We start from the raw sequence: 15,459 nt of genomic DNA, 5'->3' as shown, positions 1-15,459 counted from the left end.
GGAAGCACTGCCCATATACCTTTCCCCTTCACAGTGGCACAAGTGTGTAAACATGTTCATAGAATGAATCCAGCTGTTCATGCCAGTAACAGTTTAAATTAAGCTTTGGGAAGGTAGTGTTTTAGAGTTAACAGTGCTTTAGACCAAAGCATAGTGTGCTCATTTGGCCATTGTGTCCTTTTTTTATGTGCTCTATCTGCATGGCCCAGAAAAGGACAGGACTTTAAAAACAATTCTTTCTGGAAGGTTAGAAGTATTAAGAGACTGTTCTTAGTGATTTAAAAAAAAACAAATATCATTTCCTTATTCCATAAGTTGAACTGCAGTGTGAACTTCCCATCAAGTCATGAACAGAGATAACTGGACAAAACAAACTAATTTATTAATTAATAAAATTAATCATAAATGAGCAGCTTCTGAAGACACTTGCTAGGGGACAACTTGTGGTGGTGGCAGGCAGCTCAGCCAGGGCACCCGGTGCCTTCTGCAGCTCTTCATATGTAAATGTTCATGAGTGAGTGCTGGGGTTGCCTGCCTATTTTCTGGTGGGGGCAGAAAGGGGAATGCTCTATTCTGGCGGTGCTCTGCCTGCTCAGAGGAGGAAATAATGGAACCCTTTGTGCCCCCCTCTAAAGACATGTGCTTCAACAGGAATGGACTGTGCAGCTGCAACCCTAGCAACAAGGGCCTTGGGAAAATAATGGGGGCAGCTTTCCAGTGGAGGGATGGCCCATTTGAAGATGAGCAAATTAAGCTGGTTGCCTAGTATTTAGAAGAACTAGTGTGCCTGTTAATTCTCCCTAGGGATTTTTAAATTTTTTTTAATTTTAGCCCTTATGCTGAAATCTATGTGGTTTCTAATATATAGATAGATCAATGACTTAAGACTTGGCAGTGTCTTTGTTGATTACTTTTGACTGTATCTTGGTTTAGGCTTTAGGAATTTTTCTTATTGAATGTAACACTTTTAAGTTTGCTCTCATAACAGGTAGTAAAAATCCTTGGTTATGGGTAGGATTGGTTTTTTGGGTTTTGTTTTTTTGTGATTTTAGAGTCTTAACTTGATAACGTTTTTCCTGGAGAATTCACACCTAATTCATTGTTACCAGTGAAACAGCATGAAGGAATTCATTTCAAGCTGATAGTTTTTTAGTATAGATGCACAAAATGCTTAAAGATGCAGGGGTTTGAGAAATCAATTTATTGTAAAAAAGAAAAATAAAAGTGTATACATTCATGGGACTATTTGCGAGATTTGCATTGGTGCTTCCAAAGTGGTTATGCTTATTATGACAGATGTTTTCTAGATAAATTAATGTTAAATGTTTTGTATTTAGGATGCAGTAAGCCCATCCATTTACATGGGAAGTCTTGTGAATGAATTGGGATAATGCTACTGATGTGAATTCAGTAGACTTCATTAATTACCTAGCTGTGGATATTGATTCACCAGCCACAGTTCTGGCTGCATGTCTAGGAGAAGAGGGGGTGTTTGTTTGAGGGAGAGACTGAATAACGAATACCTTAAACCAAATGATCTGTGGCAGAGTGGCAGACAAAGAGGGCTTTGGGGAAGTGACTGATTATCCTCCATGAAGGGATTGCAGCAATATCTGGCCTTCATGCTGAACCTTGCATGTGAGCCATTCCCCTTCTGTGTGGGGAGAAAAAGGAGAAATCAAATCCACTTAGGAGTAAGTGCATCTTGGCGATAAAGACATGGTGTTACTGCATCATACTTATCTACTTACTATAATAAAGAACATGTCGAAAGTTTAGTTATTTTAGTTCTGTTTTCCAGTATTTTGAGAAAGACAGTAGCCTTCTTTTTTTTTTTTCAAGATAGGCACGATGTTTTGTTGCCTTCCATTTTCTTACCTCCTCTATGCAGTCTCTAATGCCTACGCTACCAGGCTGACTGTATGTGAAGTGGGAAGGGAAAGGTCTGGCACCTGTAAAATATTTGGAGACAGTTTGAGTCCAAGTTATAGAATTCTTTGTATTTTTGTGAGAGGTAGAAAAAATGAGGGAACTGGTTTGGACTGGAATAGGATTAGAGGCTGCACTTAAATGCTAGATTTAACTACTGTACCTAATGCTCTTCCCAGAAGTTGCTAGTGAAAGCAAAGTTAGAAATTTAAAGAGCTTAACACCCCTTTCGACAGCCCTTTGCCTTATTTGAGAAGGAGCAGCCATAATGGAAAAACATGTTAAAGAACAACTATAACTTTGAACTAAATGCATACTTTTACACTTCAATCTTAACCTTTTAGATAAAGATTATTATACCAGGCAAAGGAATTTTTTTGTTCACAAATATACACAGGACATATTTCACAGCAGATTCAAGGAAAACTTCCCCCACCCTACTGACACTCTGAAAGGAAATAGTGAACAGTTGTGTGTCATTGGAGGAGATAGAATCTCATTCAAATAGGGAAACTTTGCATGGTAAACTGAATTGTCACCTTACAGATGTTTGACAATTTAGTCGAAGTAGTTGCTGCTTGCTTTTCATTTGATTGGATTTACTTATGTCAGTTCTAAATGCAGACTTGATTGTAACCTCCAGCAAAACCTTAATGACTCATCTACAGACCTTTCACTCAAAGGGTTATGCAAATTAAATACTATGTTATTAAATAATTAAAAAATAAAAAAATCCGCCACAACCCAACCAACCAAACAATGGAATTTAGACAAATGTGAAGACAGAAAAGGCCTCTTTTTTTCTTCTCCTTTATTTCTTGTTTTTTGCTTGTACAGATAGGATTCCACTGAATTTTACAACTTAAACTTTAAGTGATGCTGAAGTTAGCCAGCAGTTCTGTAGTGTGCAGAAAGCATGCTTACCACAAAGTTTGTAAAGGTCAGTATGAAGGTGCTTACTGATTGTATGTGCATCAGACCTATTACAATCTCTTCTTCAAAAGTGGCTGCAAAACTTCTAAGAAGTTCAAGGGAACTGGGGAAAGGAGCAAAGTCTCTAAAAGGACTGAACTGTCGGAGACACCACACTAACCCGCGTCACCCAAGACTCCATCCGACCTGGCCTTGAACACTACCAGGGATGGAGCATTCACAACTTCCTTGGGTAGCCTGTTCCAGTGCCTCACCATTCTCACAGTAGTGGATTTGTATATTAGGAAATTATAATGGTCTGTCGTGGTTTTTCATAACAACACTTGGAGCAAGGTTGATCATTCTGAATGTGTATTTACCTTGTGGTCTAGGAAACTAAATATTGGCCAAGAGAAATTACTCTGATTAACTAGGTTTACCTATTAAAAGAGTGGAATAAGACAGCAGACCATGGAGAACAGAGTAGTTAGTATTGACAAAGCATTATTATTTTTTTCAGGCTTAAACTTGGAAGCAACTAATGTTAAATCCATCATGAGCTAAAATATGTAATTCACTGTGACTTGTTCTGCAGTCTTCATCAGCATAGTTTACAAAAGAGGTCTTAGAGGAACCTGACAGTATTTCCTGTAAAGAAGAGCTACAGTGGTTGTTGCTGCCATTTTCCTTATGGCTTTGTCATGTATGTTACAAAAAGATCACATCCTGCCGTGGCTGTCTGAAAGACTTCTGTAGTTGGGTCTTGAGTAAAGGAACTTCTATTTCGCTGTTTCAAGCAAATGGTTTTGACTGATGTGAGGAAAAACTTGAGTCTTCACATATATGTATTTATAAAGTTTCTTATTCTGTGCAGCAGCATTCTTTTCATAGCAAGGAAACACAAGCATTACGCTTCATCTTTTATTCAGGGCTTTTCAAGTTTATCAGAAGTACTGTATGTCTAGTGATTGTTTTTGCATGGGATTGTTTTTTCCATGGTCAAAACACTTTTTATTTTTCTGACTTCCATTAGGAGTTTTGTTTAGGTCAGAAGGTTGGAAAGAAGAGAACAGTATTTTCTCTGTGTGTTTTGCTTACCTTAACTTACCTTCTTGCAGGTAGGTAACTAACATAATGAGAGAGAAACTGCTTGGAGACAGCATGCCCCTGATCCATTCCACGATGGCTGACCATGTTTTGAAATACGTTTTATTGTAAACAATCTCATTTCTTCCCTTTTCCTTCCTCTCAAACAAATTGCCCAGAGCTAGGTTTTTAGACCTGAAAGTGTTCATTCAGTGTGGATAAGCAAATACTGTAAGGTAATGTGACAGCAGAATTTAAGTGCCCACAATGGGAAAAAGAATGTGACCTCATTGCTGTGCTATCTTGTAGTGATAAGATTTTATTTCACACTGCTAACATCTGCTGTAAGTAGATACTGTTTTGGCCATTACAAAATGCAGTATTTAGTGACTCTTTTTTCCTCACCACATGTGTGAATGGAGAAGGGTAATACAGAAATTCTTGAGGAAGGGATGAGAAAGCAAGAAGTAAGTAATATCTGGTAGGGCAGTATCTGAAGGTCATGCCAGACAACACAGAGCAGGAAGTACAGCCTCCTCTTTCAACAAAACTTCTGGGAATATGAGTGTAGAAGGACTCTGTATCAAGAAGCACCTAGTTCAGATACCTTTCAAAGGCTGTTTTTTACCTTTGCTGTATGGAAGAGGTGGACTCAACACAAAAGGGCCTCTTGACTTTTTCTTTCTATTTTGTTTTCTAATTTTTGGCTCCTGTCCCCACTGGTAAGGATTCAACATGTTTGCTTCACAGTACAGTACTGCAGGGAGAACAGAGACAGTACAAAGAGGAGAAACATTACAGTATCTGGCAACTTGACACACCTTGAGGGTTATTGCTTTGTTTGAAATACTGGCAGAAAGATGAAGGGTACACTGAACTATATCTAATCCCAGTTTCAGCCTAAAAAGCAGTGAAATAGTGCAAGTATCTGGAGGGAGGGGTTACGGAGGAAGATGTTTTATGTTTTCTAATGTGTGGTTCACTTTTCTTGAATTCCTGATTTCTCTGTTAATCCAGTGTCTTTATTCCATTAAAATTTGAGCTGTACCAGGTAGATCATCCTACAGGTGCTAGATGCATAAATAAGACTAATGGAGATTTCATTTATTTATTTATTTAAAATACAGAAAAAAAAAATCACAAAGCCAAATAGAATCTCTGCATGGGAAAAATATCAAAGTAGATTATGAAGTAGCGAAAATTTCTAGAAAGCCTTGATTAATTTTATTTTAAAAGAAAACAACATACTGTATGTTTTTACTTGGAATGTCATATATAATGAAAATATTAGTAAAAGGCAAATGATGTGTGATGTCACATCACACATCCACATTCCAGATGCTTGCTTATACTGCTCCCTGTGTTCTGCCATCTGTAGAATGAGGAGGTTGAGGAATTGTTTGAGAAAGGGAGGAAAAAAGTTGAGGGGGAGGGATGATAAAGTGTTTGTATAGCTCTGAATTATACATAAATGAAGAGGCACACTTTTAACACGTAGCTTGCTTAATCATCAGGATAGTTTTCTAAGGGTACCAATGGATTCCCCATAACTTGTTTTCTTCAAGTGAGATTTGAATGCCTTAACAAAACATCATAAAACAGACTAGAAATTCAAGATCTTGGTTTTCATTCAACAAAGACATTAATGCCTCTTTGTGTAGAATGTTGGACAGCAACATTGTATGGGCCTCATCAGACTGGAAGAACATCTAGTCCATTTATCCCCATTTCTATTTGTATCTAGAAATTCTAAAGCAGGCCACCTTCAGTTTAGCTGGCATTTGTCTATGCAACAAAATTTCAAACTTCAGGGTATTTTTTCCTCTTAATTTTCAGGGGTTTAATTTTTCTTCTTTTTTTTTTTCTTTTTGGTAAATTTGTTAAATACAAAGTAGTAGAAGCACTTTGGCAGCCACAAATCAACCTATTACTTAACTATATATTTACTGCCTTCATTCTCTCGCTTTCCTCCCCCCATAGCTTTAACAATTAAGCTATATACTCATTTAACTTGAGTTAAATTGATTAAAACTGTGTAAGAGTAAGAATGGGGACCTGGAGGCTGGGTGTCAGGGTACAGGATTGTTATTTACAAACCGCTTTAGAAGTGCAATTACCGAGTTATACCAATAATGTCATTTGTGCTTTTGAGCAGATTTTCTTTTTTTTCCTAATTAAAGTTCTGTTTCATGCATCCAGCTATCATCTGACAGTGTGATCATACAAATAAGAATGCCATGTTTAGTAAGTAGGCTAGAATAGTTAATACCATGTTTATTCTTTGTAACTTTAGTTTTTCATTCCTTGGTGAAAAAACACTGTACTACTGTCTTAATTGCTCTAAGCAATTAAAAATATTGGCTTGATAGGTAGGGGACTTCTTAGCTGATAGCAACTAAATGAGAAATTCATGTCTATGTCCAGCATAGGCACCTCTCTTTCTCCTTAGGGCAATAGAACCTTTCTGTGAAATTGACACAAAAGTGGTATATGGAAGTGTCTGAGTTGACTGTGTTCTGAACGTCTCTTGAGATTATGGTTACTAGTTATTGACAAATGAATGTGTTTTATAATAGTACTGTACACATAAATGCATTTCATGCCTGAAGATCCTAGAATAAGAAAGCAAGCAATATCCAGATCCTTTAAGTCCAGGTATTTTGTTGTTATTGTTACTGTAACCTGGAGGTGGTTACTGTGTTTTTGACATCATACGGCTTTGATTCCTTCATTCAAGATGGCAATACACTGCATTGCAGGCTATTACCTTAAAAACAAAATTAGAGCTAGTTCTTGATGCCGAAGTACCACCTGTACACAAATCAGTTTCCTTTTCCACACAGATGCCTATGCAGGGTGTGAGGTACAGAGCATGTCAGAGGCAAGGAGATGTTTGGAATGGGGTTGTGCTGTGAGGTTAGGTGAGTCTGGGTCATGTCTGTATGTGAAAGCTATTCTAGCTAGTCCAGACTCCTTTTCCATAGTCTGCTCTGGAGTCCTGTCTGGCATGGTACCACACCTCCGCTTGTGAAAGCAATGCATGAAACTACATCTTAGGCAAATGAGCACCAACCTGTTCCTTCTATAGACATAGTATATGTAACAAATGGCAAATATAGTTTTATATCCAGCGTGTTCTTGGTTACTTTTCTCTTTTTTTCTTTCAAAAAACAGGTTTTCTGATTTCTTTTTTGATGAGGTAGTTTGTGCTAGTATGATAGTATAATTTACGGATAAAAGACTTTCAAAGACAGAAATTGTAGTGTAGGAATGTAACAGTAACTGAACGCTACTAGAAGCTAGGGGGAAGTAAGCATCAAATGCTGTCTGGCTTTGAGCTAAAGAATGAAGTACTCTCATCTGGAGGAGGGGATTATTGTGGTGTGGTTGTTTTACAGATGTTTTGCAGGTTTTTTTTTATTTGGTGGGGTTTATTTTTTGTGGGTTTTTTTGTGGGTTGTTTTTTTTTTGGGGGGGGGGGGTTTGTGGGAGAGTCATGTGATGTTTTGTAGTTTGATAATCCAAAATAGAGCTTTCCAGGCAGTCTCGGAAACCAATCCTGATAGGAAGAGCTGGACAGCTTGTTAGTTTTTATTTAATGAAACCAGATTAAAGATTCCAGATAGTACAAGCACTGTGGTTGACTGTGTTCACAACATTTGTTTCTGAACACCTGGTAGCATGATAGAAAATACTGCTTTTCGAAGTGCATTAAGTTGAGAAACACATAGCTTTGCTGCGAGTTGAGTTCTAGTATACAAAATAGATTTTCTACCAACAAGAAGGTTAACAAACCAGTGATTGTGAAGGTAAAATTACGAAAAAAATGTCATGCTGTTTAAATCTTTAAATCAGAGCAGATTTACAACTCTCTGTGCTTTTTGCTCTAGAATGGCTTGTTTTCCATGCTGCAGCATTCTTGTGTGTAAAGCAAAACCATTTGCAGTGTAGCTGAGGGTCTCAGTCACTGATGGGGTTGAGATGGATCTGGACAGTTAACTCGCCTTTCATGTGCTTCTTAATGTCTTTGGGTGTCTTCTGCCTAACCCAGCTGCTTCTTCTATTAGGAAAAATACTGTTGTGATAAATTTTCAACTAGCTTGCATTGAATAGCTGGCATGACGCTGCTTTGCAAATGTCATGTAGTAGTGAATCTAATTTTTATTGTGTGACATGAGCTTAGTCTAGAATGTATTGGAGAAAGAATAGGAAGTTTGTTTCTAGTGCACAATATGCTTGAAAGCAAATAAAAAGCAGAGTTTTTAAGGAAGAGAATTAACATCAGATGCATGAGTATGTCAGAGCCAACTGGCTGAAGCACTTTTGCAATCAGAATAACCTAATAAATGTGGTGCAGGTGAATCATTTTTTTTACTGGTGAGAAAAAGAAAACCTTGCTAATCTATCTGTTACCTCTTCCAGTTTTTCAAAAAATTGACAGTTACCTGCACTGAAGGGGCTTGCACATGTGTGTAACAGCAGTGAGGCCTTACCTAGGGGTAGGGAAACTGAACAGAGATCTCTGACCGAGGGCTTGATCACGGAGGGCTGGTCTGCCTGCAGCAAGCTGGATGCCCAGCAGCTGCTCCCACCCACCCTCCTGCGCCCTCAGCCAAGAAGCTGCTCCAGGTCTGAGGAATGTTTGTATTTATCACAGTTCATTCCACAGGAGGGTTTTTCATGTTTTTAGAAACTGAAATTAGATTGAAATTTTTTCTTAAAAATCCACAACAAGAAAAACCCCAACACCATCAAACACAGCAAACAAACAAAACCCCCACCAAAACTCAGAATTTACAAGAGCAGTTGTTTGTTGTGAAACGTTTTTTAACTAACGTTCTATTAGTAGACTCTTAGGTAAGACTGGTAACATAGGATACTCTGTGCAATTTATTAATGAAAGTTTTTTAAATTGTTGTCAGACTGAATTTGCATCCAGAAATCATATCCTATCTGTGATATGCCTGGTTTTTAAGAGGACATACAGAAGTAAAATTTGTAACTACATGCTCCGTGGGTATTTTCTGTCTATTATCTATTTTATGAGAATACAATTTTGAATAGCTGTAGTTAATATAATTAGAAGTTCATTGTGGAGTTAAAATAGTGTAATCCAGTGGTTATTTGGTGTCAAGAGTACACTTTTCACATTGACTGTTTATTTCCGTGTAACAAGCCGTTGACTAAGAATTGAGGTACATAAAGTTTCATAGACAAGCATTGCAAGTTGCCTCTGGTTTTGTCAGCAGCCTTCAGCTCGGGGAGCTGAAATGAACCTGTGTAGCATTTATAAATATGAAGCTCATTGGAAAAATAAATCTTAGCTTTGACAAACCTGTATTCTAGGTTTTCCTGCTTACTGGATGCCTAACAATGTAGGTAAGCCATATGCCACTGTTTACATTTTTGTAAGAAATCCAAACCATTTGAGATTTATAGTATTATACACTGGCAGTAGAACTTCAGGTGGCTTCACCACCACTAAGATATGAACTGCAGGGTATTTTCCAAATGAGCATTTTTAGCAGTAATGGTCTTGAGGTTTTTGTGGGTACACAGGGAACACAATTCAGTGTTTCTTGGCAAGATTGGCATGACATTTCTGAGGAAACAATTTAGCTTCCTGTGCATTCAGATTTCAGAACAGCAGGAACTATTCTGCTTAGAGTACTTACTTTGTTAAAATGTTTCTGGAAAGTTTTGAAACTTGTTTTTTGTAGAGCACTTTGTTTCTTAACTAGGTCAATAATTCTGGTGTCTCCACTAGAACTGCAGTTCAGTGTTGGAGATTTGTCTTGTGTACCATGTTTTATTATTTAAAGTTGACGATCTGCTTGGCTATTTTTCTACATATGATATAGTGTCTTTTGGGTTTAAAATTTCACATCTCTCTACCTTTATGAAGTTTCTTAAACTTCATTAACTTTAGTTAAACTTTGATAGAGTTGTTCATGTTGTCTAGTGTGTAAGAAGACTCGTTGCAGGTGAATTATTAAGAGAAGCCATTGTTAAGAGGTTAGCTTAAAAAGGGTTTTATTAATGATTAAATTATGATTGTAAAATGATAATCAATGACTGAATGAAAATTAAATGGTAAACAGTAAAGCAATAATAGAATGGTAATTAAGCAGTTATTTAATCCAATTTTCGTGAAGGGTGAGAAGGAAGACCCTGATAATTCCAGGCCTGTCAATCTCACTTCAGGGCCTGTTAAAGTTATGGAGGTTATTCTGGAAGTTACTGAAAAACACTTGAGAGACAACACAGTCATTGGTTATAGCCAGCACAAATTCATGAGTGGAAAGTCCTGCTTAACCATCCTAATTCCATTTTATCACAAGGGCACCTCTTTAGTTGACCAAGGGAAGCCAGTGGATTTTAGCAAAGCTTTTAATACTGTGTCTCATAGTATCCTTCTGATCAGAACGTACAGCATAAGGCTAGGCAAGTTCATAATACACTGGCTGAGCAATTGGCTGATGGGTGGGCTCAAAGGGTTCTAGTACATAGGAGTCACATCAGGCTGGTGGCTAGTCACCAGTGGGGTGGGGTTCCCTAGGGGTCGATTTTAGGGCCAGTGCTCTTCAATATTTTTTATAAATTATCTGGGTGTGAAAGTCAAATGTACATTAAGGAAGTTTGCAGGTGATACTACATCAGGAGGAGCTGTTTATTCCCTCCAGGGTAGAAAGGCCTTGCTGAGAGATCTGGTAGACTAGAGAGTTAGATAATCATGAACTGTATACACTTTAGCAAGAGCAAGTGCGGGATTCTCATCCTGGGACAAGGCATATGTATGGTTATACATACATATATATACTGGGGGATGAGAAGCTGAAGAGCAGCTCTGCAGAAAGAGATCTGGGGGTTTGGGTTGATGGCAAGTTGAATATGAGCCAACAGTGTCTGCCCTGGCAGCCAAAAAGACCAACCATGTCCTGGGGTGCATCAAGCAGAGCATTGCTGGCCGACTGAGGGAGGTGAGTGTCTCACTCCACAGTGCTCTGGTGCAGCTCCACCTCAAGCACTGTGGTCAGCTGTGGGCACCTCAAGTGTAAGAAGGACTTCAGACTATTAGAGAATGTTTCCAGAGGAGGGCGACCAAAACGGTGGAAGGTCTCATGGGCAAGATTTGGGAGGAGCAGATGATATAACTTGGTTTGTTCAGCTTGGAGAAGGCTGAGGGGTGACCTTGTTGCAGACAACAACTTCCTCAAGGGGAGCAGCAGAGGGGAGCTGCTGATCTCTCAACTGATGACCAGCAATAGAACACGAGGAATAGACTAAAGCTGCATTAAAGACAGTTCAGATTAGACATTAAGAAAAAATTCTTCACCAGGAGTGTGATCGGTCACTGGAACCAACTCCAGGGAAGTGGTCACAGCATAATTCCTGGCAAAGTACAAGGAGCATCTGGACAACGGTCTTAATCAGATGGTTTAGTTTTAGGTAGTCCTGTGAGGAGCAGGGGGCTGGATTTGGTGATTTTTATGGCTCCCTTCCAAGTCTGTGATTCTCTAGAATACTCTAGACACTCTATGGTTCTATGATCCTTCTAGGTCTAGTGTAAAACATCATTTACCTTGTTACTGGCATCAGATGCTGGTTAAGGAGTCTGTCAACCTTTCAACCTTAAGTCATGTCCCTACTCAAGGGGGGGAGATCACTCTTGTCTGGACTGTTGCTGTACAGAAGAGATCAATGGGCTGGGAGACCAGGGGAGGGGCAGGGAGTAGGGCTACAGATACTTATATTGTGAAGTGATTGCTTATGGTTAAACCCTGCTATGGTGTATCAGCAAGTATGTATCTGTAGCAGTTTGTTTTGTCTAGTCCCAGCTGGGGTTAGTACTGTTAGTACGACATGGCCTAGATTCCTTAGTCCCTGTGAAGATACGGCCTATCACAGTTCTCAGGGTTTGTGCTGTGGGGCTGACTGCAGTCAGACCTCCTTGTTGGTGATGCCTGAAACAAAGCACTTAGAGTGGGTGCATCCATCACAGGCTTGCCAAACAGTATACTTGATCTGCAGTTAAAAAAAAAAAAAAAGAAAAAAAGAAAAAAAAAAGAAATACCTATCACAAAATGAAAATGGGTGAGGATTTTCAAGGTTTTGTTTGCAGTTACATTTTTTTGTACTCTTGCCTTTGATTGTCAGGATAAATATTTTATCACCATTTTGCAAAAGACATTCAAGAGCTCTCTGTGGTCAAATATTTCTTCTGCAGACTAAGTACTCAAATTCAGCTTTATATTAAGGAGCATTTGCAGTGATTCGTAATCTGTGGGAGGGAGAAGAAAAAAGTAATAATTCTTCTCAGTTCCTATATAGTATTTGAATCAGACTGCAGTCTGAAATTGGTCCCAAAATAAGATATATTATAGGATTTTTTTTCTGTGAAACAGCCCTCTATTGGTACTGGTATTATTGCTACTAATGAGCTGTGTCTATTTGTGAATATGTAATGGCTTAGTGTGAGCAACTGTAGAGAAAAAACTCTCCTGAAGAGTTTTCTTCCATCCCTAAATCTCATTCAGTTTGAAAAAATGAGTGTTTGTTTCAGGAAAATAAAAGGTGCTGTTGACCTGCAAAATGTCATTTCGTACTGGCTGCAGCCGTAACACATGAAATCTTTCTTTAGCATCTGACCCTGGAAACTTTATTCAGTTTGTAGTTGTTCTCCTTAATATAGACTAGTTGTCTGAGGTTTGTAGAAGTGAAAGTTTGTTAGCTTTCTGGTTATTGTTGTACTTGCTGTATGTAGCATGATAGCCTTAGCCATACGAATGCAATGCTTTGTGACTGTTGCAGTTACTGTATTACAGGTTGTGTTTGTGGCTTCAAATGCACAGGTGCATGCACACACAGTCATGTTATTCAGTAGGTTTCTTGTGTATAGAAATGGATGAGAGAGACTATCTGTGCTGTGGAAGTTTAGAGTATCTCTATGTATACTCCTTATTTAGCAGCTGTATTCCAGTTCATTGTTTTCTTTGCAATTGCTTAAGGATTATACAATTAGGATACACTTCTGCATTGTAGCATGTTTAAATTATGATACATAAACCGAACTTCTTTGTTGCTACTTTTCCCTTAAGTGACTTAAGAAGTGTCTGGAAGCTGAGGAATAGAACTGTCTCTTGCTGTATGCTGCTAGACAAAGATGAAACCTGACCTTCCTGTCCAGGTGTCACTTTGTGCTGTGTGTTACACAGTAGTGTGCTGGCCCGTCTCTGGCTATCAATGGGAGAAGAGGAAAATGACAGGCAATTTAACACTTCCTCTTCTCCCCCCCCCTCATGTGCTCTCTTTTGAAAGCACATGTAGCTATGGCAAGTATCTTTAAATCATCCATCTTTCTGGCTGCTGTTACCTGATAGAATTAATAAGGAGACTGCCTGGGAAGTCTTCTTTTGTGTTACCTTCAATAGGGCTTGCCACTTAAGAAGATAATGGTATACACCAGTTGGAACTTTGACTCACAAGATTTATTTATCCTTTTAATATGAATGAGCAGGCAATATGAAATCAGATTTCCTCAATTGTAGGAGTGGATTCTCAAGGGCTTCTCAGGTGTTCTTAACTCACTGGTTTTGTAGGTAGGGCATAATAAATTATGCCTAGACTGTGGTTTATGTCGGACAAAACATACTTAATTTGTCTTTAGTTTGTCTTCCTGCTATGTAGTAAATAAAATTTGGTGATTAGTTTTCTGTTAGTCTTTCTACATTTTCATAGTGCAGAACTACTAGATGTTCTGTGCTGCGGTTTTCAGAGAAGTAGGTTCCTGTCTGCATGTATGTGTGGGAAATAATCTGAGCTATGTATCAGCTGTTTCAGAAGGCTGCATTCAACCCAGGCATATTGAAAGTGATTACTAGTTGAAGACACAGGAAGCTTTGAAATGTCAGTGCTAGGGGAAAGGTTAGCTGCACTGCTCAGTCACTGACACAGTATTGCACTTTAAACTTGATTTGGTCCTGAAAAGCTATGCTTTTCTGTTTCAGACTGGGCACAGGGAATTTTAATGTGACCAGTGTAATACTTTTTTTCATGTGTTAGTTTTGTGCACAAAGAAGTAAGGACTTTTCAAGGGCATGTCCACTTAACTGAAAAAACAACTGGGGCAGAGGAGACAGGTCACTTGTAATTGATAAAACAAATGTTTGAGCTTCACACTATCAAGATGTTTTAAAAACGTTCAAAGGCTCTCTGCTTTAAGCTCCCAGCTGGCACTTGCAAACTATGTGTTCACTGTCACACTGCATGAGTTGTTCTTTCCTTGACCAAAAGGTGTTCTTTCCCTCCTTCACGTACTTTACAGCTCCCTCTCACAATGTCAGTGACCTGATAAGAGAAGCCTACTATTTTTTCCTTATGGACTTGCTGTGGTTCTCTTCCTATATCTTTTGCCCTCTTCCCATATATTTTCTCAGATGGGTACATTTGTTGTGGGGAAACTTGTGGTTTGAAACTTTTTATTCGAAGGCAAAGTACTCCCATAATATGTAGTTTTCATGGCTGTTACTTTGTGTTGAGATTGATTCAAAGTACAACCTATTCCAAAGTTGCTTAAGGAAATACGCTAATGAAAACCATTTCAGCATAAATAGGGGCAAAAACCCACCAACCCTTGACTCCAAATGGCTAATAATCCAAAGTAAAACACTATAATAAAATCTTACAAATATCTTCAGTTGTGATTTTCAGAACTGTATCATAAAGACATGAACAAAGTAACGCCTTTCAGAGTCAGGATCTATGTGTTCCAGGTGTGAAAATGCACAAGAAAGTCTAACTCAAATTTTGAAGAAGCTTCTTCGATGTCTTGAAACTAAATCATGAAGAACTTGGGGGGTGGGGAGGAATAGATGTGGGAATGGGGAAGGTTATGAGGAAGTGAAAAAGAGCTCAGCCTATGTAGATGCTGAATGTTGTTCTTTGTCTGGCAAGTTACTTGCAGCTCAGGTTTCTCAGGATTTGAAAGCAAAAAGGGTAATTGGTGCATTAAAAGCAGTGTCAAAGTCCCCAAAAGTGCCTGCTGTATTAGGTGGAAAGGGAGGAAGAGTGCTTCTGCAAGTGCACTGCTGTGGTGAGATAAAGTTTCTGATTTAGAATTCATGCATGAAGGCAATTCCCCTGTAGGTCATGTTAGTTTAAAATCTCTGTTGCGTTTTGTACAGATTGTTTTATTTCAAAAAACGAGACTGGCAAGTGACTAAACATTTCTCACTTCCTTTGAGAGCCACCAGTTGCTACAGCTCCAAGTGTATGGAAGCAGGCACCAGCGTAACCTCTCTGTTGGTTTGGTCACACCTTAATCATCTCCCTTCCCCCTCATTTCTTGCTGCCACTTGACTGTATCTGCTAAGCAGCAAGATGAAATAGTATTGCTACACTAGAGATTTGAACTGAAAAATACTGAAGAAGTCTGAAAAATGCACTCTAAAATTATAATTTTCTACTTAGCAGCTTGCAAGATTGAAACAAGTGATAACTGTTCAGAGCCTTTAAGGGAAAAAAGTGTCCTTT

At 38.6% G+C, this 15,459-nt stretch overlaps 1 protein-coding gene across 2 annotated transcripts in view; it reads left to right on the top strand.

Moving 5' to 3' along the window:
• CDC42SE2 (CDC42 small effector 2) overlaps positions 1-15,459 on the top strand; it is an 85,433-nt gene that overhangs the window by 32,035 nt on the left and 37,939 nt on the right. The window lies entirely within an intron of this gene.

This window comes from Neopsephotus bourkii, unplaced genomic scaffold (assembly GCF_033783945.1).
Source record: "Neopsephotus bourkii isolate Nb327-2 ecotype Australia unplaced genomic scaffold, CSIRO-AGI_Nbou_v1 NB_1441, whole genome shotgun sequence".
Taxonomy (NCBI): domain Eukaryota; kingdom Metazoa; phylum Chordata; class Aves; order Psittaciformes; family Psittacidae; genus Neopsephotus; species Neopsephotus bourkii.
This window is presented reverse-complemented; position numbering and strand designations above follow the sequence as displayed.